At 31.8% G+C, this 22,296-nt stretch overlaps 2 long non-coding RNA genes across 2 annotated transcripts in view; one reads left to right on the top strand and one right to left on the bottom strand.

Annotated features, from left to right (window-relative positions):
• Window positions 1–2,487: 2,487 nt before the first annotated feature.
• On the top strand, window positions 2,488–8,178 carry LOC117106284. Its single transcript, XR_004445040.1, has 5 exons — window positions 2,488–2,590; window positions 2,684–2,908; window positions 4,404–5,520; window positions 7,387–7,438; window positions 7,580–8,178. It is a non-coding gene; the product is annotated as an uncharacterized LOC117106284 (long non-coding RNA).
• A 714-nt stretch (window positions 8,179–8,892) lies between these two features.
• Window positions 8,893–22,296, bottom strand: part of LOC117106253 — a 21,979-nt gene continuing 8,575 nt past the window's right edge. The window contains exons 3-4 of the long non-coding RNA XR_004445031.1: window positions 19,700–19,833; window positions 8,893–8,997 (exon numbers count right to left, since the gene is read on the bottom strand). This is a non-coding gene — a long non-coding RNA (uncharacterized LOC117106253). The remainder of the gene's footprint in view (window positions 8,998–19,699; window positions 19,834–22,296) is intronic.

The following is a 22,296-nucleotide window of genomic DNA, read 5'->3' as shown; positions in this document are numbered from 1 at the left end:
GAGAACATGGCTCATAACAAGAATGCGTGAATATTTACATAACAGCAAAATAGCAGATTTTCACGAGGCGGTTATTCGAGAGCGGCGCTTATTCAAACGGGGCGCTTATTCGCGCGAGTACGGTAATTGATATAGTTAAAGCATGAATAATTGATGTGATAGAATAGTGTGTGTTTTTTTATAGCTACAAATATAAAACTGTGATAAAGAATAAGTGATATTAATGAAATGATTCTTAATTCTATTTTCTTAGTCTAGAAAATGAGGCAGTGGTAAGTGAAAAACGTGGTGTTAAATTATAGATGCATTCTTGATATTTTGCTTATGTTTTGAATTTGAGGTAATAAAGCATGGTACCTTTTTAGATAGAAAACTTAGAATGGGGTTTTTGAATGATATGCATGCAAACTTGATTCCCCAACGCTAGATTGGTGGGTGCACTTTATGGGAATTAAATCAGTAAATATTTTGATCATTACTTGTATTGTGATCTATTGTGTCTCTTGTAAGTTATGTTCGGACCTTTGGCAGAAAGCTTCAGAGAGGCTGGGGGACTCGTCCGGGAAATAACCGAGCGGAATATTTTACAAGAACATCGATTAATCGAAATTCGCTTAATATTAGGCCTAATAAATTAAAGATATTTTAGGTTTTGGTATTTGTAGGTGATGTTTCACGGATCTGTAAGTATGGATAAAAAAAGTTTGTAGAAGCAGGCAAAACTTTAGGTTGAGTGGAGTTGATTGGAGGGAGTTTTTTGGAAAGAGAAGACGGGAAAATGAGAGGAATGAGAAAGCAGAAAAGAGGAAGAGAAAAAAAAAGAAGAAAAAAAAAGAAGAATTAGAGAAAAGGGAATGAAGTGAAAAATAGGAACAAGAAGCAAATGTTCAACTAGAAATGCGTAGATTGGAAATACAATTAGAGCAGGAAAAAATAAAACCCAAATCAGACAGAATATTACCCGCTTCCGACACTGGATCATCCGAAGTTACCAGCATTTAATGAAGGTAAGAATGATCTGGATTCTTATTCATGATAAGAAAGTTATGCCACAGAAATCCCTTTATTGTAGGTTTTCTACCGCCGAAGCAAACGATTACAGATTACTTAAAACTGCTCTATTGAAGCGTTCCAGTTGACAGCTGATGAGTTTTGACACAAGCTGCGTGTTGCAAGACCTGAATCTAGAGAAAGTGGGCATCAATTTGAGGCAAGGTTTTAAAATTATTTCAATAGATGGATAGAATTAGCAGATGCAGACAAAAGATGACGGGCTGAAAGACCTTTTGTTACGGGAACAACCCCAAGACCAGTAAACCTGACTATGAGAGCTCCATTCCCTTCTCAAATGGTAAGCAAACGGTAATTGATATAGTTAAAGCATGAATAATTGATGTGATAGAATAGTGTGTGTTTTTTTATAGCTACAAATATAAAACTGTGATAAAGAATAAGTGATATTAATGAAATGATTCTTAATTCTATTTTCTTAGTCTAGAAAATGAGGCAGTGGTAAGTGAAAAACGTGGTGTTAAATTATAGATGCATTCTTGATATTTTGCTTATGTTTTGAATTTGAGGTAATAAAGCATGGTACCTTTTTAGATAGAAAACTTAGAATGGGGTTTTTGAATGATATGCATGCAAACTTGATTCCCCAACGCTAGATTGGTGGGTGCACTTTATGGGAATTAAATCAGTAAATATTTTGATCATTACTTGTATTGTGATCTATTGTGTCTCTTGTAAGTTATGTTCGGACCTTTGGCAGAAAGCTTCAGAGAGGCTGGGGGACTCGTCCGGGAAATAACCGAGCGGAATATTTTACAAGAACATCGATTAATCGAAATTCGCTTAATATTAGGCCTAATAAATTAAAGATATTTTAGGTTTTGGTATTTGTAGGTGATGTTTCACGGATCTGTAAGTATGGATAAAAAAAGTTTGTAGAAGCAGGCAAAACTTTAGGTTGAGTGGAGTTGATTGGAGGGAGTTTTTTGGAAAGAGAAGACGGGAAAATGAGAGGAATGAGAAAGCAGAAAAGAGGAAGAGAAAAAAAAAGAAGAAAAAAAAGAAGAATTAGAGAAAAGGGAATGAAGTGAAAAATAGGAACAAGAAGCAAATGTTCAACTAGAAATGCGTAGATTGGAAATACAATTAGAGCAGGAAAAAATAAAACCCAAATCAGGCAGAATATTACCTGCTTCCGACACTGGATCATCCGAAGTTACCAGCATTTAATGAAGGTAAGAATGATCTGCATTCTTATTCATGATAAGAAAGTTATGCCACAGAAATCCCTTTATTGTAGGTTTTCTACCGCCGAAGCAAACGATTACAGATTACTTAAAACTGCTCTATTGAAGCGTTCCAGTTGACAGCTGATGAGGTTTGACACAAGCTGCGTGTTGCAAGACCTGAATCTAGAGAAAGTGGGCATCAATTTGAGGCAAGGTTTTAAAATTATTTAAATAGATGGATAGAATTAGCAGATGCAGACAAAAGATGACGGGCTGAAAGACCTTTTGTTACGGGAACAACCCCAAGACCAGTAAACCCGACTATGAGAGCTCCATTCCCTTCTCAAATGGTAAGCAAACGCACTCCTGTAACTTTTTATTTATGTCATCGAGTAGAAATTGTTTGATTTTCGGCATTGACTAAAACCAACATTCCCCCTAAGTGTTATAGGTCAAAGAGTTGGACACATGGCCAAAATCTTCAGGCAGGACACAGGCAAATAGTGCAGGCTTATCTTATGCCAAGACTTGTCAACATTGTCAACCGAAATCTACTCTCCTGGAAGAAGGTAGTAACGAAGTTCCCGAAGTGGATAAATATGAAGGTCTTGCATGGTTGTAAGGGTAGCGTTATTTAAGACTGCTGCATCGATGAAGAGGTTAGTCAGGTAACGCATAAATGTCGACATTTCCTATTATGAGCGCAGCTTGTAGCAATTCACTAAGGGGTTTCAACATTATGAACATTTTCAAAAGAGTACAAACAGTAGGCAAGGGGCAGGAGGTACGATTTTTTCTTATATGCATAAAAATGTTTTGAATGATTTAAAATAACATGCAATATGCAAAATACTGGTAAAATTATAATGTAACTATGGATATAATATTCATTTTTAAGCAACCAACTGCATTACTGTAGTTGACTTCATCTTATTGTACACTTTCAGAGGGGAGGGAGGGGTACCGAAAAGAGTAATGTTTGTAAACTTATGAAAATATTCATAATTGTGAACGAGCACTATACAGAATGTCAGTTTCCACAGGTATTGTTGGTTCGCAACAAGTTTCTGTTCTCCGTGACAGTGGTTAAACTGGTATGGTGGTGAAGAAAGAGTTTGTGTTACCTGGACAACTGACTGGTAAGATAAAAACTTGTGTTTTAATTGACGGTACTGTTAAAAACCTTTCTGTTGCTGAAATAGAAGTCAGTACTCCATTCTTTTCGGGCCATATTTGGCAAGCCCTTTTGCATAAAACGCCCAATCCATTATTGATATTAAATATTGAAGGTGTGAGACCTCTGGAAGATCCTGAAAAGACTTTGACGGAACAACAATCCCCAGTATGTGCAATTTAAGTGCAATTTAATTTAATTTCATTTATTATGCCTCAAAGTACAGGTTGCATTGCAAAACATGCACAGTGAAAGAAGAAAAAAAAAACAAGCGCAGCTTTTAGCAATTCACTAAGGGGTTTCAACATTATGAACTTTTTAAAAGTGTACAAACAGTAGACTAAAAAAATTACTAATAACGGACCAGGGATTACAATTTACATCGGAGGTAAAGAATCAGGTAAGCAGACTTTTTACCATTAAATAAATGACTTTACCCTACCACCCAGCCTGTAATGGACTATAAAAGGTTTAATGGGAAATTAAAACAAATGCTTAAACATATGTGTGCTGAGCGCCCGACAGATTGGGATAAATACCTTGATCTCTCCTTTTGCCGTTTAGAAAGTCTCCACAGGAAAGTATTGGGTTCTCTTCTTTTGACCTTCTTAACGTGCGTAAGGTCTGTGGACCATTGGGAGATGGACAGGAGAAATGGATACCCCATAAACAAAAACCCCATACCAGTATGTCCTAGATCTGAAAGAACCATTGAATGAAACATGCCAAGTTGCACAGAAGCACCACTACAATAAGAAAAGTAGGCTACGTAAATTTGAAGTAGGTGATAAGTTCCTCTTGTTGTTACCAACGTATAGCAATAAGTTCTTGTTTCCATGGAAAGGACCGTTTCCAATAGTAACAAAGGTTGGAAATCTAAAGTACGGTATTGATAATAATGGTAAGTAAAATATTATTCATGACAACCTCTTGAAGTTATATTAAAGACGTAGGTGCAGCGATATATGATGGTTTATTTGAATCCACAGATTGTGTCTTGGATTTGGTCGGCTCGAATGTGTGTAGTATGAAAATTATCAGAATTATCACCTGTCCAATGAAAAACTTTTGCAGCTTCATCCTCTTCTAGCAAAAGAAATCAAACAGATGTTCATATTAGCAATGATCTTGATTAGTCTTGCAGAGCATATGTAAAACAACTGTTTAAAAAAAGGATTTACCGGGGGAAAACTACATTAGGACATATGAAATCAACCTGAAAACCGATGATCCGTACTAAACCGTATCCACTACCTCACGCACTCAGAGATACAGTAAAAGACGAAGTGACTATGATGTTGAATATGAGAGTAAACGAACCTTTTTGTGCCCTGTATGCATCCCCTAGTATAGTTTTGGTTTAAAAGCCTGATGGATCTAATAGATTCTGTGTCGATTTCCGAAAAATTAACCAAGGTACAATATTTGATGCCGAACCAATACCAGATCAGGAGGAATTGTTCAGGAAATTGCCAAAGATTTACAAAAATAGATCTCAGTAAAGATTACTGGCAGGTTCCTATTCACACTGCTTCTTAGGAACAGCATAAAGTAGTACTAAAAGAATTGTTTCGACGATTACGAGTGGCAAAAATGACAGCACATCCCAACAAGTGTTTTATGGTATAAAACAATCAAATTTCTAGGGCATGTTTTGAAGGAAAGGGCAAGCTTCAACCTCGACCAGAGAAAATACAAATTATCCTGAATGCAAAACGGCCGGAAACGAAAAAGCAACTCGTATATTTCCTGGGAATGACCAATAATTATAGAAGGTTCATTCCTAATTACTCTGTAATTGTTTTACCTTTGACTGACAAAATCTAAAAACAAAGAACTAAACAAAATATGTTGGCAGGTAAGTCAAGAGAATGCTTTTATCATGCTCAAGGCTAAGTTAACATTAACAAGTTCTCGTATTCTTCGTCTCCCAGACTTTAGTAAAATCATTTGTTTTTAAGGACAGCCAGCGAAGGCGGAATTGGAGTCGTTCTACTTAAGAATTACGGAACTAAAAAGTTTCCTGTTGCCTACGCCAGCATGAAGTTGCTGCTTCGAGAGAAGACCTACTCTGTTATGGAAAAGAGTGTCTTTTTCAATAACAGCGTACGTAAGTTTGAACCGCACTTATATGGTCGAGAGTTTACCTTAGAAACAGACAATCAGCCTCTAGTTTTTATGCAAAAAGCAAAATTGGCGAACGGAAGAATAATGCGATATATGCATTAGCAGGTTTCGAATAGAAGCAATCAAGGGTATGTGCGGACTGGCTTGTAATTACGGTGGTATTGTAGAAAAGAAAATAATCATAATCATACATTGTTTTTGATAAGGGGTAAATGTCAAAAGTGACATATTATTTTAAGATGATTCAGTTATTATATTTCATTACTAACGAACGGATTCGCTATCAATAAAGGTAGGCAAAAGTATATATATAGTTATATCCAAGGTTCAGTGGCGGCGCCAGCCGGGGGACATGGGGCTTAAAATGTGCGAAGTAACATTAGCAGCCGAGACTAATGAATATGAGGTACTGTTCCTGTATGGTTGATATCAGCAATTGTATAAACACTCATGATACGTGAGTTAATTGAATTTATTGAATTGAACGTTGAAGTTTGTGTATGCAACTATGTGAGCTACCTCACATTGCAGAAAACGTCAAAAGTGAAATGCATTATCTTAAATATGAATGGTGAACTCTACCAGCTATTATGCATTAGTGAATACAAATGAATTTATTGCTAAAATAACAATATAGAAATCACAATGATGTTATGTCCACCAAAGTCAAAATGTATAAACTTAATGTGATAGAGCTAAAAGGCCATAAGGAAAATTAGTAATGTTGAAATCGTGAACAAATTGTTATTATATTATTTTGCTAACCAGGGGCCAAAACAGTTTCAGAATAAATAAGTGAATAGCACAAAACGGGGGAAACAACCGATCCATATTCTAAGATTGGTCTTATTATTGACTTGTAAAGCGGAAAAATCTTTTAATAATGCCAATCATTTGGTTGCCTATAAACATCACTTTATAATTTTTTTTTTGTTACTGGCAGATGACTTAAAACCTGCATCAAAAGAAATCATCGTTGTTTGGCTTAAAGATGTACTGTCCCTTGAAAGTGACGGAACTACATAAAATAATTTTTAAATTAACTTTCTAATTTTGCAACATACAAATTATTAAATTGAGAAAAGAAATTAATTTTTTATAGGCCTACGTGATATGTTAAAATAGCAGTACTAAAATAGATATTTTTAAAGCATGTACGCCCGCGGTTCTCGTTAGCTGTATTTGGTATGTTTTAAAACGCCCTCAAATTCAATTTTAATAATGGATTCGTACTAAATGCAGTAACAAAGATTTTAAGATCTGAAGCTATTAGCAGCCATTGTTATATAATTAACATCACGGTTTGGGTCCTTGGTATGAATTTTGAAACACATTAGTGTTAGCTTGCAAATGGGTGACAGAATGGGCGGGAGTCTATTCATAAATTCATAAATCAAGTTGATTTTTATAGTTTTTTTTAATCTAACGAAACTTTAAAATATTAAATTATATATATATATATATTCATGTATGTATGTATATATATATATATTCATGTATGTATGTATATATATATTCATGTATGTATGTATATATATTCATGTATGTATATATATACATCTTATATATATATATAACTATAAAATAGATACACCCTCTTGTCTACCTATACTATCTGAAATTATATCAACTCATTAGTGTTTGTCTCGCTTTATCGACTGTTCGTCATTCTCCGCCTTTTTCCAGGTGTCTTAACATTTTTATTTTTCCTGGTCTTATTTTATTTTCCCTCTCCTGCTCCTCTTGTAGTATCCTCGTGTTCGGTCCTTGTCTTAGCCTGCTTTCTGTTGCTTTCTTCAATTAATTTATTTGGCAGGTATTTAATTGGCTTTCTTTTGTTTGCAGAGGACAGACAAATCTTTACTGCAAGACATTGTATCAAAGAATCAATGGCACTGTAAGTACCGAGTGAAATATAATGAAGTTACATTATGAAATCATAATTAGTCTGATCTTCTTTCTTCATACATTCAACTTTTAAAAATTGTTTCTCTTTATCTGCTGTTACTCATTCTTTATTAAATTTTATTTTTGGCAGATGCAGCAACAGAGCATGACCAATGTTACAAGACAGGAAAAGTACACTGAATTTTAGTTGGAACATCTTGCATAATTCGAAAGAGTAATCGCGGTGAAACAACACAATGATTTGTATCTTAACATGTTACTGGATCAAGACAACTTGTGTCATTCTGAAATATTGACTATATTATTATTATACAGAAGATATGAACTAGCGAATTGCAACAAGACGAGGAAGAGTACCCAGAACTGCTATAATTCATTATTCTAATATATGCAGTGTAAAGCATTTTAACTTTTAGTTAATTTAATTGGTGATGCCTAATAGTTTGCAAGATAATTAGAGAAGAAAAAAACACAACATTTTACTGAATATTGAGACAGCTTAATCACGGTGAAAGAAAACATGCGATTGTATTTTTCTCAGAATATCGAGGAATTTAAGAAATCATTTTTAATGACAAGTTTATTGCAGAATCAAGACAGCATGCATCATTGTAAAATATTAAACCAAGAGAAACAATTTCCTATAATTAATTTTTTGTATATTTATATAAATTCATATTATATCAATTCATATTATGATTTTGGTTGTGAAGATTTTATAATAAAAAATATAAGTAATGTGTTGACGTGTTTCTTTGCTGGTCGTGTCTGAAGCTGGCAAGACGAAAGAAGCGCCCTCTAAAAGAAAAAGGACCAATTTTCCCATTTTCCCTCAATTTGTATTAAAGTGGTGCTGAAGAGTGCCCTCTAATAGAAACACAAAATTGCCAGGGTCTCTAAATATCTGTTTTAAAGGGTTCCCTGTGGTGCTGGAAAGCGCCCTCTATAGCCAATTTATTTCTAAGTTTTTCAGGGTCTCTAATTGTCAATTCTATTAAAAGTATGGTAAAATGCGCCCTCTAAAAGCCAGTTTTTCAGTGCCCCTCAATTGCCAGTTTAGTAAGTTTGACAATTGTGGAGTTCTGGAAAAAATGATTTTAGAGGGAGCTTTCCCCCCATTGACAATTAAGAGACCCTAAAGAATTTAGGGTAAAAGGGCTGTTTGAGGGCGCTTTTCTTCACTATTTTTACCAGAACTCCACAGACTAAAGTTGCCAAAAAACTTAGTCATATTTTGGGCCTTTTTCTATACGAGGGCGCTTTTTTTTTTTTTTGCGCATCCTGCTATTTGAGGACACTGCAATACACAAGAAGACGAAGACAGTTTTGGTAAAAGTCTGTTAGTATATATGTGTAGGAGGAGTTTTTTCTCTTTTTTTCCAATATTTATTAAATATATACAATGAGTACTTATTAATACTATAATATTTATTAAAATATACAATGAATATTTATTTCAAATACTAAATCGTGCAATTAACAATCAGTTTCCAGAATAAGTCATCATTCAGCAACATTGTAGCCATTGAGCCGAACAGGACGAGTTCACTGAAATAATATAATACAATATATTATTATTATGTATATTATGTCTGTTGCAGAGGGAATAACACATGTTATTGGAAAGAGAAAATATGCATCTATGCCAATAAATTAATTTCAATTAATAAGTCCATTGCAAAAACAAAATGTGGAAAACTCATGTTTGCTGCATAAAATTTATTACTACGTATATTAAGTCTGTTGCAGAGGGAATAACACAAACCGTTATTGGGTAGGGAAAGAATATGCCAATACATCAATTAATAAGTCCATTGCAAAACAAAATGTGAAAAACTAATGTTTGCTGCATAAAATATAAGTCAAACAACAAACAAACAAACTGTTATTGGGGAAAGAAAAAACTGCTGCATAAAATGAAGCAAATTAGCAGGTTAAAAAAAACCATCTATTTGTGTATGTAGTTCTTTTAACTCGGTTAATACCTAATTTATATTACAATTTATATTTATAAGGTTAATTTTACTTATTTATTTGTTACTTGTATAGCGCCTTTCATATTAGTTAAGGTTGAACTGACCCTATCCCAAACAATAAGTTTAGACCGGTTCAATTTCTCAAAAATCGTCCTCTATAACAATTAAATTGGGATTTAGGTTATTTTGATTTTGCTGATTACGAATCTGGTTGATCCAAGCAAAATTCTTTCATCTAACGACCCAAAATGGCCGCTTTTATGCTTAATTATCCATTTTGGGGGGGAAAAAACTCTGTATTTTGGTTACTGTTGTTTATTTTAGCTATAATAGAACAATTTCCAAACAAAATTCCAGGAATTATCATCTTTTTGCATAAAAATGTACTTAATTTTACTTTAAAAAAGCCAGTTATTTGTTACTTGTATAGCACCTTTCATATTAGATAAGGTTGAACTGACCCTATCCCAAACGATAAGTTTAGACCGGTTCCATTTCTCAAAAATCGTCCTCTATAACAATTAAATTGGGATTTAGGTTATTTTGATTTTGCTGATTACGAATCTGGTGGATCCCAAGCAAAATTCTTTCATCTAACGACCCAAAATAGCCGCTTTTATGCTAAATTATCCATTTTTGGGGGAAAAAATCTGTATTTTGGTTACTGTTGTTTATTTTAGCTATAATAGAACAATTTCCAAACCAAATTCCAGGAATTATTATCTTTTTGCATAAAAATGTACTTAATTTTACTTTAAAAAAGCCAGTTATTTGTTACTTGTATAGTGCCTTTCTTTTCAGTTATGAAGCGCTGAAGTTCTTTTTCCCTGGTCATTGGGTCCACATGCTAAGTGTTGCTGCTGGTAATCAGCGCAGGAGCAAGTAACCCCACCAGGTACCCATTTATACTCCTGGGTGGGGAGAAGCAATGCAGATAAAGTGCCTTGCTCAAGGACACAAGCGAAATGCACAGCGAGGGTTTGAAACCCCGTCCTCGAGGTTGGGAAACCAAACCGTTTCTGACAGTTTTGGTAAAAGTCTGTTAGTATATATGTGTAGGAGGAGTTGAAGTTGGTCTCATATTACTCAGAATACATATATTTCTATTAGCCGTAATACAGTAGGAATATTTATCCAAAAAATACCAGGAAAATATTTACTATCAATATCCAAGTTTTTATGGCAAAAAACACAATTTTTATAATTTCATTAATTTTAAGGCCATGAAATATTTTAATAGTTGCAAATGAGCTAAAGGGATATTAATACATCCCAACATACATGGACACACACACACACGCTCTTTTGTCTATGATTTTGCCTTAACGTTGTTGAAGTTTCCCCTTAGCGACACTACTTTCGCCTTAACTGTTTTTAACCATCTTCATTGTTAAGGTTTCCCCTTATGGATGGATCTAAGCTGATTGGTTTGAAGATACACCTCCAGTGGTGATTTCTTACATTATTCAGAATAGGCTATGCATTTTCCTATTTTCTCAAATGCCAAATTTTCAAAATTACCGAACGCCATGTTTGACCATTGACATTATTCTTATAGGATTTTGATGTATCTGAGCTGCAGTCCATGACAACTACACTTACTGATTTTGGTATGAAAGTAGCTAATACAATTTTTTTTATAAGAAAATGTATAGAAATCTGATTCTAACATTAATATTACTTAGGCAAGACCTTTTTTATTCCTTGTTTCGCATACTTATTTTTTTTTTAAAGATCATCAGAGGAGGTTGGAATAAAAATTAAAATAAAATTGTTTTTTCTTATTTAGCAAATAGTTTTGCCAAACACATCCAAACTGAAGAATAAAAATGTTTATTGGTGAACATAAAATGGTTAAATGCTTCAAATTTATGTAATTAGGAAGAAATTACATATTTTATCTTTGGAGATTTCAAGGCAGCAGAGGGCGTAATAAAAATTTTTTAAAAACTTATTTTTTTCAGAAATTTCCATTTTTTGTGGTGGCGGGTGCGCATTTGGCCAAAAATAAAATTGTATTTTTATTCGAAATCATCAATATTTTCGTTCGGCGGGTTAGCTAAACAAAGTATTAAAAAAGTCTCCCCTTAGCCCCTAGAATTAGTGATATACCGGTAACTATTGGTTACTGTGATATTACATTGTTTGAAAGATATTATGCTTCAAACTAATTTATTGATCATGTTTTGGACAATTATAAGATGTTTTATTTTCATTATGGTAAACTTAAGTAAAGCCACCAAATTGCACTTAACTGGCACACGGTATCTATAATATGTTGATAGATAATTTCATCAAACACTATGCAAGTTTTGAAATTGAATCTTTTTGTCCAATCTGTTAATTACCGGGGGTAATACAGTAATGTGAAGCACTTAGAGGCCTTGTTGGCGTTATGCCCTATATAAGTCTAATAAATTATTAAATTTAAATTTATTGTATGCTATCGAGGATCTGGCCAGATTGCCAACTCCATTGCCAAAACCCAATGCTGAATGTTAAATTGCTGACTCAAACGTCATTAAACCCAGTTTGCTGAGTACCACCTGTTCGAAATCCAGTGTACCAAATGTCAATTCATACAATTTAATATTATCTAAACAAATTTACTACACATTTAAAAGGTGCGTACTAAAATCACCTAATTAGACTTTAATCATAATATTAAACAGCTATTATACTTCCCACTAAAGCATAGATATATATGTTTATCAATTAAATAAATGCTAGCACCAAAATTAATTTTAATCTTTTTATTAACGATCAAGCATGTACAAACATTTTTTGCACTCTATGATGGCTATTCACTGGTTAAGCAACGTAAAATGGTTAAATGCTTCAAATTTATGTCATTAGGAAGAAATATACATATTTTATCTTTGGAGATTTCAAGGCAGCAGAGGGCATAATAAAAATTTTTCAAAAACTTATTTTTTTCGGAAATTTCCATTTTATGTGGTGGCGGGTGTGCTTTTGGCCAAAAATAAAATTGTATTTTTAATCGAAATCATCAATATTTTCGTTCGGCGGGTTCGCTAAACAAAGTATAAAAAAAGTCTCACCTTAGTCCCTAGAATTAGTGATATACCGGTAACTATTTGTTACTGTGATATTACATTGTTTGAAAGATATTATGCTTCAAACTAATTTATTGATCATGTTTTGGACAATTATAAGATGTTTTCTTTTCATTATGATAAACTTAAGTAAAGCCTCCAAATTGCACTTAACTGGCACACAGTATCTATAATATGTTGATAGGTAATTTCATCAAACACTATGCAAGTTTTGAAATTGAATCTTTTTGTCCAATCTGTTAATTACCGGGGGTAATACAGTAATGTGAAGCACTTAGAGGCCTTGTTGGTGTTATGCCCTATATAAGTCTAATAAATTATTAATTTAAATTTATTGTATGCTATCGAGGATCTGGCCGGATTTCCAACTCCATTGCCAAAACCTAATGCTGAATGTTAAATTGCTGACTCAAACGTTATTAAACCCAGTTTGCTGAATACCACTTGTTCGAAATGCAGTATACCAAATGTCAATACATACAATTTAACATTATCTAAACGAATTTACTACACATTTAAAGGGTGCATACTAAAATCACCTAATTAGACTTTAATCATACTATATATTAAACCTGTCTCTTATACACATCTAGATGTGTATAAGAGACAGGTTGAACTGACCCTATCCCAAACGATAAGTTTAGACCGGTTCCATTTCTCAAAAATCGTCCTCTATAACAATTAAATTGGGATTTAGGTTATTTTGATTTTGCTGATTACGAATCTGGTTGATCCAAGCAAAATTCTTTCATCTAACGACCCAAAATGGCCGCTTTTATGCTTAATTATCCATTTTGGGGGGGAAAAAACTCTGTATTTTGGTTACTGTTGTTTATTTTAGCTAGCTATATCTGTCTCTTATACACATCTAGATGTGTATAAGAGACAGGGCTTATGTGTTCTATTATGCCTATGTATAACGTGTACTGATGCATATTTACATGTTTAGAAGTATTCATTTTGAGTGATCCCAGGAAAGAATTTGTATTGGCTCAAGAATAAGCTTTAAAATTTTAACAGTGTACAAAGGGGGGGGAAGCCGCGGCTCCCACGGCTCCCCCCCTGGATACGTCCCTGATTATGGTAAACTTAAGTAAAGCCTCCAAATTGCACTTAACTGGCACACAGTATCTATAATATGTTGATAGGTAATTTCATCAAACACTATGCAAGTTTTGAAATTGAATCTTTTTGTCCAATCTGTTAATTACCGGGGGTAATACAGTAATGTGAAGCACTTAGAGGCCTTGTTGGCGTTATGCCCTATATAAGTCTAATAAATTATTAATTTAAATTTATTGTATGCTATCGAGGATCTGGCCGGATTGCCCATTCCATTGCCAAAACCTAATGCTGAATGTTAAATTGCTGACTCAAATGTTATTAAACCCAGTTTGCTGAATACCACTTGTTCGAAATCCAGTGTACCAAATGTCAATACATACAATTTAACATTATCTAAACGAATTTACTACACATTTAAAGGGTGCATACTAAAATCACCTAATTAGACTTTAATCATACTATATATTAAACAGCTATTATACTTCCCACTAAATCATAGATATATATGTTTATCAATTAAATAAATGCTAGCGCCAAAATTAATTTTAATCTTTTTTAATAACGATCAAGCATGTACAAACATTTTTTGCACTCTATGATGGCTATTCACTGGTTAAGCAAACTATCGTCGATAGTGATAAGAATTAGGACAAAAACGGCCTATAAATTTTTTATAGTAAACAGAATTATATTTTGTCTACAATTGGGTAAGCACTCTGCTCAAACCGCCCATCACATTTACCACACAAAGTACAGGGGCATAGGCTGGGGTACGGGGAGTGCGGCCGCACCCCTCAAAAAGGCAAAAAAGTTCCGCTGGTGTAGGCATAAGCCTATATGCCTACCTACTGTAGTACTGCAATAAAAAATTTACAGGGCAGCAAGTAGAACTCGATTAGGCCAAAAAAGTACACATGTAAACCTACTGTATAATATGCCTAGTCGTAGAAACAAAATAAAAACTATTTTTTATCGCAAATGTTGAATAAATACAACAGGTACAGGGAGTACAGGTATATTTTTGCCCCTGCTTATTTATTTATTTATTTGTCTAGTCGGTATACTTTTGAACAGCCTACAGCTCATAGTTTTTATCATAAATTTGTTAAACTTGGCCACAATGTTCCTTTATCAAAGATACAGAGCCAATTCAATTTTAAAGGTTCAGGGTCAAAGGTCAAGATCACACTTAATGAAAAACTATTTTTAAAATTTTTCTGTCTACAGCATATATTTTTCATCACAAACTTGGTTCATGACTAAAAATCTGGCCTGGCCCAAGGCCTTCGGCCACTGATCCTTTGTAGTTTCATTTACAATTTTCGCACCCCCAGATGGGAACCTCCCTACGCCCCTGAAGTAAGCTGCTTCTCCCTGTTCTTTAACATGTAGAATAGTAGACAAACTGATTTATGTAGAACACTGGGTCAACATTCGGCAAACTAAATTTCGGCAAACTGTGTTTCGGCAAAGTGGATACTGGCGCATTATAAATGTTCACTATTATTATGATTTTTGGGTTGGCAAACTGGAATTTGGCAAATTGGGGTTTGTTTAAACAAATGCCAATAATTCGTAATCAATTTTCCTAATATTAACGTAGCGTATACTTTACATTGTTATGTTATTATTGATTTTTATTAAATAAATGCTGTTGTTAGACTTGGTAATCTGGGGCTGGGAAAACTGGTCAGGTTTTGCTTTAACATTCATTAAATTACTGGCTATTAAAAAGTTGCTATTTAAGGAATTAAAATTTAACAACGATATTATGAACTAGTTTAATTTAATGGTCCACCCAAAATATAACTGCCTATACGTCAATACGGTGGCCATTTACATGCATATGTTAGTGCTTGTTTATTTGAACTAACTGTGCCTGCATATATGAGGTCAGCAGATACAGACAACCTAATTATTTCTGCCAGGAGATACAGTGTATATGTTTTCAGTTGTGTAACTTTGTGTGTGTGTCAGTGGCGTATCTAGAAGTCTTGAATTGGGGGGGGGGGGGGCCTGATAGGTAGGTACAGGTAATTAAGTTAAAAAAAAAATTAAATTTGATTGGATGTCCACAATACTTATATCACAAAATATACCAAGTGTTATAACATTAAAAACGTTTACAAAATTAAATTTGGTTTTATGGTTGATTTTTAATGATTTTAAAAAATATTTAATTATGCTGAAAATTTGGTTACAGGGCATTATATAAATTTTGTGACCTTTTTACTAATTTATGTCATTAACACGTTGACTGCCAGACCTATCTTTAAGGTTCCATCCCGGATGCTAAAACAAGTTTACATGCACAAACATACTTTTTTGAAATTTTTTCTAGTCACATATCATAAAAATGATGTGTCTAATAAATTAGGGGGAAAATGTTGGGGGGGGGGGGGTGAGTATACTCGTCGATGGCACTGTGATAGAACTTTTTACTGTGTTAAGTGCGAGTTACCCCCTGCCCCACTTTCACTAGGGACATCAAATTCCTCCCCCCCTCCTTGTGGCAAACTATGGCAGCCACAATGATGTATATCAAGTTTCAAGCAATATACAAAACTGAATTATTTACACTCATTGTGTATACTTTGAAAAAAAATAAAAAATTAATTAGGTACTGTTAATATTGCTTTGATCTAATAATTTGTACTAAATAAATGTACTAATAATAGACATTTTTTGACTAATTTATTATTACTACAGGGGTGTTATTATTTTAAATTGTTTAAAAACTATTACTCTAGGCCTATGCAACACCAGGATGTTTGTGCTCTATATTCCTGTCAACAACACATACAGTATCATCCAATCAAAGTTCAAATTCTATGTCACGTGATCTATACAGACAAATTACAGGCCAGAATTGCCTAATAAGACGCCATATGCAATTTCGTTATGGTAATTCTCAATTATACTCAGGTATATTAATCGCAAAATATCATTATAATAAATCAAAATCTTTAAAAATATTCTGTAATATAATACTAATCAATGATTATATTGAACATATTCATCAGTAATACAGACTTTATGTGTAAATTTAATAACTAATATGCCCTTTGAATCATCCTCCAATGTACACAATTACATACCAATTCTTTCGATCAGCATACATTTTTATGCATCGGACTCGAGAGTTGTAAGATTTGAGAAAATCAAAAAAAAATTGTTGGTACGCATCAAATCTAATTCATACTTGGCATACATATTAAATACATAATTCTTCAACTAACAGGATGGTTTTTATAATTAACAGTGCTTACAAAATATGGGTAAATGATGCTTTATTTTAAAGAAAAAACCTCCGTACACTGTAGCTTTGTGACCGATCAATAAAAAAATATTTTTTTAAAAAGCGCAAGTAAACTTTGACCTGTTTACTTTGTAAATAAATTCAAAGGTTAGCTAATGCAACCAGTAGGCGATTTAATCTGATTTTTTCTAATCTGGATGCAAGTTGTAGAACCAAAACAATCAGCATCAGCGTCGTGACAACGATAACAGTGCGTGACGTCACTCTTCTAAAATACCTATGATAGGGGCGCGAAGGTGATGTGGGGGCTCGATGATCAGTTGAAGGGCGCTAATTCGCAAAATATGGTGATATTTGGACCGTGATATCTTTTTTTTGGGGGGGGGGGTGGGTGCGAGTAATTTTTGGAAGGCATGCTCTTCCCGTGCCCTCCCCTAGATATGCCACTGGTGTGTATGTGTGTTACGTTTTGGTGTTTTTGTGTGCACGACATACAGTATCTCAAAAATGGCTGTACAGATATAACAGAAAATTACAGGGAATGTTAAGTATGTTTAACCCAATGAAGAAATGATTAAATTTTGGTGACGGTCCAGAGTAGGGTGTGGATGTGAGGGCCATTTAAAGGGATTTGAAAGCAAACATCCTAGACAACGCATCTCAAAAACTAATCAACTGATATGAATGAAACTTTAGCGAAAGCTTCACCAAGTTACAAGGAAAATTTATCTAGTGTTGGTCACGATCCAAAATTTGGGGGTGAACATGAGGGTCATTAAAGTTTTTAGGGTCATCCATGTTTCTTGTGTTCAAATATCTCAGCTGCAGAGATCTTAAATGGAAGTTGAAGGGATTGTCAGGTATGACCTAAGGATGAGGTGATTACATTTTGAATATTTATATTAATGCATTAACAGTAAATGTGTACAGCATTTTATATGTACTAACTTCACTTTTTTGGAACTTATAGGGAACATTTTTAATTCATCTTTACATTTAAACATATTATGCTAAAAACCAAATCCCTATATTTCTATTTCTAAAATATTTCCATTTTCAAAATATCTAAGCTGCAGAGATCTTAAATGGAAGTTGAAGGGATTGTCAGGTATGACCCAAGAATGAGGTGATTAAATTTTGAATATTTATATTCATATGATGAATATTAAAATTAGTGCATTAACAGTAAATGTGTACTGCATTTTATATGTACTACTTCACTTTTTTTGGAACTTACAGGGAAAATTTTTAATTCATCTTTACATTTAAACATGTTATGCTAAAAACCAAATCCCTATATTTCTATTTCCAAAATATTTCCATTTCAACACCAATACATTGCATGTATTTTGTTTTTCAGCTATAAGAGTAAAACTTGCCAGTTTTGGAAAGTACAAATTTTAGAGGAATTTTTAATAGAAAGATATTGGTGGTGGGTGGAGATATGCTCTCGTTCTTAATGTTTTCATACCTAACAGCAAAATACCAGGGAGCAGTGAAATATGAAATGCAAATACGAAATTATAAAAATTATGTTTTACCCAAATAACAGGTTTTTTGCTAATAAATATTTTCCTGGTAATTTTTTGAAAAAATCTTCTATTACAGCTACTTGAATAGAAATATATTTATTCTGAGTAATACAAGACCAAATTAAATTCTCCTCCACATATACAGAGGTATTGATTGAGTTTTCTTTATTTTGCCAAATTTTAATACCAAAAGTGGCTTTTTTTAATTAAGTAAAATTAAGTATATTTTTATCCACTTAAGTATAAGAATTTAAAAAATATATATTTGTTTGTGATTTATTAATGTCAATTTAGCTCATTTGCCAGGATTAAATGAATTAAAACATTTTATTGCTTTGAAAATAAGAAAATTGCAAAAAGTGTGTGTTCTGCCCTAAAAACAGGGTTTTTTGCTAATAAATATCATTTTTTCCTTGTAATTTTTGTAGAAAATGTTTTATTACAGCTAATAGAAATATATGTTTTCTGAGTAATATTGAGACCAAACTTAACTATCCTGCACAATAATTAACAAAGTCGCCCAGATTTTTTTCAAAATTTTACCAAAACCGGCTATTTTAAAGTTAATCCAATTAAATATTTATACATAACTTATTGGAGCTTTTATTTAAATATGTGTTATTTGTCATTTTTGTTACTTTAGCTATCATTTGTCAACACTGAATAGGTGGAAACATTCGATGGCTCTGAAAACAAGAAAATTATTTAAAAACAGATTTTTTGGTCAAAAATTGCCATTTTTGGTAATCACTTTTTCCTGTTATTTTTTGGGGAAAATGTTCTATTATAGCTAATAAAAAAACATGAACCTTTATTTATATTATCAAAATTATACAATTTACTACTCAATATTTTTAGAATGTGCTATATACTATATATAATCTTTATTTATAGTGCTATATACTATATATAATCTTTATTTATAGTGCTATATACTATATTTAATCTTTATTTCTATCTTATTATTTTATCAGAATATTTTTTTCTTACAAAATTATAATGGTTTATTTGGAATTTAATACTAATTAGAAAATCTCCTAATATAGTTTTGTTCATTATTTTGTCATATTAATCATATTAATGACATAAATGAAATAATTTTATTATTTTGATTTCTTCAATTGTATTACCTTGCTTATTTATATTAATTTCTAATTAAAAAACCTTATTTTATGAAAACTTTTAAAATTTATTCTAATTTATTTTAAAATAATGTAATTAGAGTTTTTGTGTTGTAATATTAAAATTATAATGTAAGTGTTGAACCAGGTCAAATGTTATCCCACAAAGCATTTTACAATGGACATGAAATTCATAAAAAGAGCAAGTTTTTTCACTTACCATTTAGCAGAATTAACGAGCATGAAACAAATTAAGGCAACGTTATAGCCATCGACTGAGCAGGATGAGTCCACTCGTTTGCTGAGATCTTCAAAAGTGCATATTGCAATGTTCAGCCTTCTACATAATTTTTACTGAAATAAAATATATACATTCATCAAATAACTAGAATTAGAAAGAATGCAACATTAATATTTAAATGTATATTAATTAGAATTTACAAACATTACATATAAATTGTAATTCTAGAATAATTGTGAATAGCCAATGAAAGATTATTTTTTTTAATTATCATTACTATTATCATTATCACTTAAATTTCAACATTAGGTCAAATAATGAAATTTTAATGTTAATAATTAATGTAATTATTTTAAGAACAAGAATTATTAAAATGCATTTTATATTAATATACATTTATACAAACATAACATCATTAACTTTTAATACAAAATTCTGAATAGTATTGCTTGCATGTTATCTTCTTACGTTATACATTTATCTACCGCGCAATTAAAATACTTTATGGTATGGCCAGCTCACACTAAAGACTTTTTCTTTCCCATATTCCTGACTGTAAAATAAGGCTTGCATGGGGGAACAAATTGAGCCTGGAAATCCGAACACACATTTTGGAAAATAAGGGTTGTCAATTCTGCGCAGTTTTTGTTGAAAATCAGGTATTGGCCTATATAAGGCAATACTTTTTTAATACCTTGTTTAATGTACCTAATTTAATCACCTCATCATTGGGTCAAAAACTCTATTAAACTATATCATTTTGAATTATGCAAACATTTATATTATCAAAATTATACAATTTACTACTCAATATTTTTAGAATGTGTGTTTTATTATATAATATATATATTTAATCTTTATTTCTATCTTATTATTTTATCAGAATATTTTTTTCTTACAAAATTATAATTGGTCATTTAGAATTTAATACTAATTAGAAAATCTCCTAATATAGTTTTGTTCATTATTTTGTCATATTAATGACATAAATGAAATAATTTTATTATTTTGATTTCTTCAATTGTATTACCTTGCTTATTTATATTAATTTTCAATTAAAAAAACCTTATTTTATGAAAACTTTAAAAATTTATTTTAATTTATTTTAAAAATAATTTAATTAGGGCTTTTGTGTTGTAATATTAAAATTATAATGTAAGTGTTGAACCAGGTCAAATGTTATCCCACAAAGCATTTTACAATGGACATGAAATTCGTAAAAAGAACAAATTTTTTCACTCACCATTTAGCAGAATTAACAAGCATGAAACAAATTAAGGCAACGTTATAGCCATCGACTGAGAAGGATGAGTCCACTCGTTTGCTGAGATCTTCAAAAGTGCATATTGCAATGTTTAGCCTTCTACATAATTTTTACTGAAATAAAATATATACATTCATCAAATAACTAGAATTAGAAAAAATGCAACATTAATATTGAAATGAATATTTATTAGAATTTACAAACATTACATATAAATTGTAATTCTAGAATAATTGTGAATAGCCAATGAAAGATTATTTTTTTAAAATTATCATTACTATTATCATTATCACTTAAATTTCAACATTAGGTCAAATAATGAAATTTTAATGTTAATAATTAATGTAATTATTTTAAGAACAAGAATTATTAAAATGCATTTTATATTAATATACATTTATACAAACATAATATCATTAACTTTTAATACAAAATTCTGAATAGTATTGCTTGCATGTTATCTTCTTACGTTATACATTTATCTACCGCGCAATTAAAATACTTTATGGTATGGCCAGCTCACACTAAAGACTTTTTCTTTCCCATATTCCTGACTGTAAAATAAGGCTTGCATGGGGGAACAAATTGAGCCTGGAAATCCGAACACACATTTTGGAAAATAAGGGTTGTCAATTCTGCGCAGTTTTTGTTGAAAATCAGGTATTGGCCTATATAAGGCAATACTTTTTTAATACCTTGTTTAATGTACCTAATTTAATCACCTCATCATTGGGTCAAAAACTCTATTAAACTATATCATTTTGAATTAAGCAAACATTTATATTATCAAAATTATACAATTTACTACAATATTTTTAGAATGTGTGTTTTATTATATAATATATATATTTAATCTTTATTTCTATCTTATTATTTTATCAGAATATTTTTTTCTTACAAAATTATAATGGTCATTTAGAATTTAATACTTATTAGAAAATCTCCTAATATAGTTTTGTTCATTATTTTGTCATATTAATCATATTAATGACATAAATTAAATAATTTTATTATTTTGATTTCTTCAATTGTATTACCTTGCTTATTTATATTAATTTCCAATTAAAAAACCTTATTTTATGAAAACTTTAAAAATTTATTTTAATTTATTTTAAAATAATGTAATTAGGGTTTTTGTGTTGTAATATTAAAATTATAATGTAAGTGTTGAACCAGGTCAAATGTTATCCCACAAAGCATTTTACAATGGACATGAAATTCGTAAAAAGAACAAGTTTTTTCACTCACCATTTAGCAGAATTAACGAGCATAAAACAAATTAAAGCAACGTATTGCCATCGATTGAGCAGGA

This window comes from Anneissia japonica, unplaced genomic scaffold (genome assembly GCF_011630105.1).
Source record: "Anneissia japonica isolate Jap-2015-1 unplaced genomic scaffold, ASM1163010v1 scaffold1356_len1145284_cov175, whole genome shotgun sequence".
Lineage (NCBI taxonomy): Eukaryota > Metazoa > Echinodermata > Crinoidea > Comatulida > Comatulidae > Anneissia > Anneissia japonica.
The sequence above is the reverse complement of the archived record's forward strand: the minus strand, read 5'-3'. Positions and strand labels throughout refer to the sequence as shown.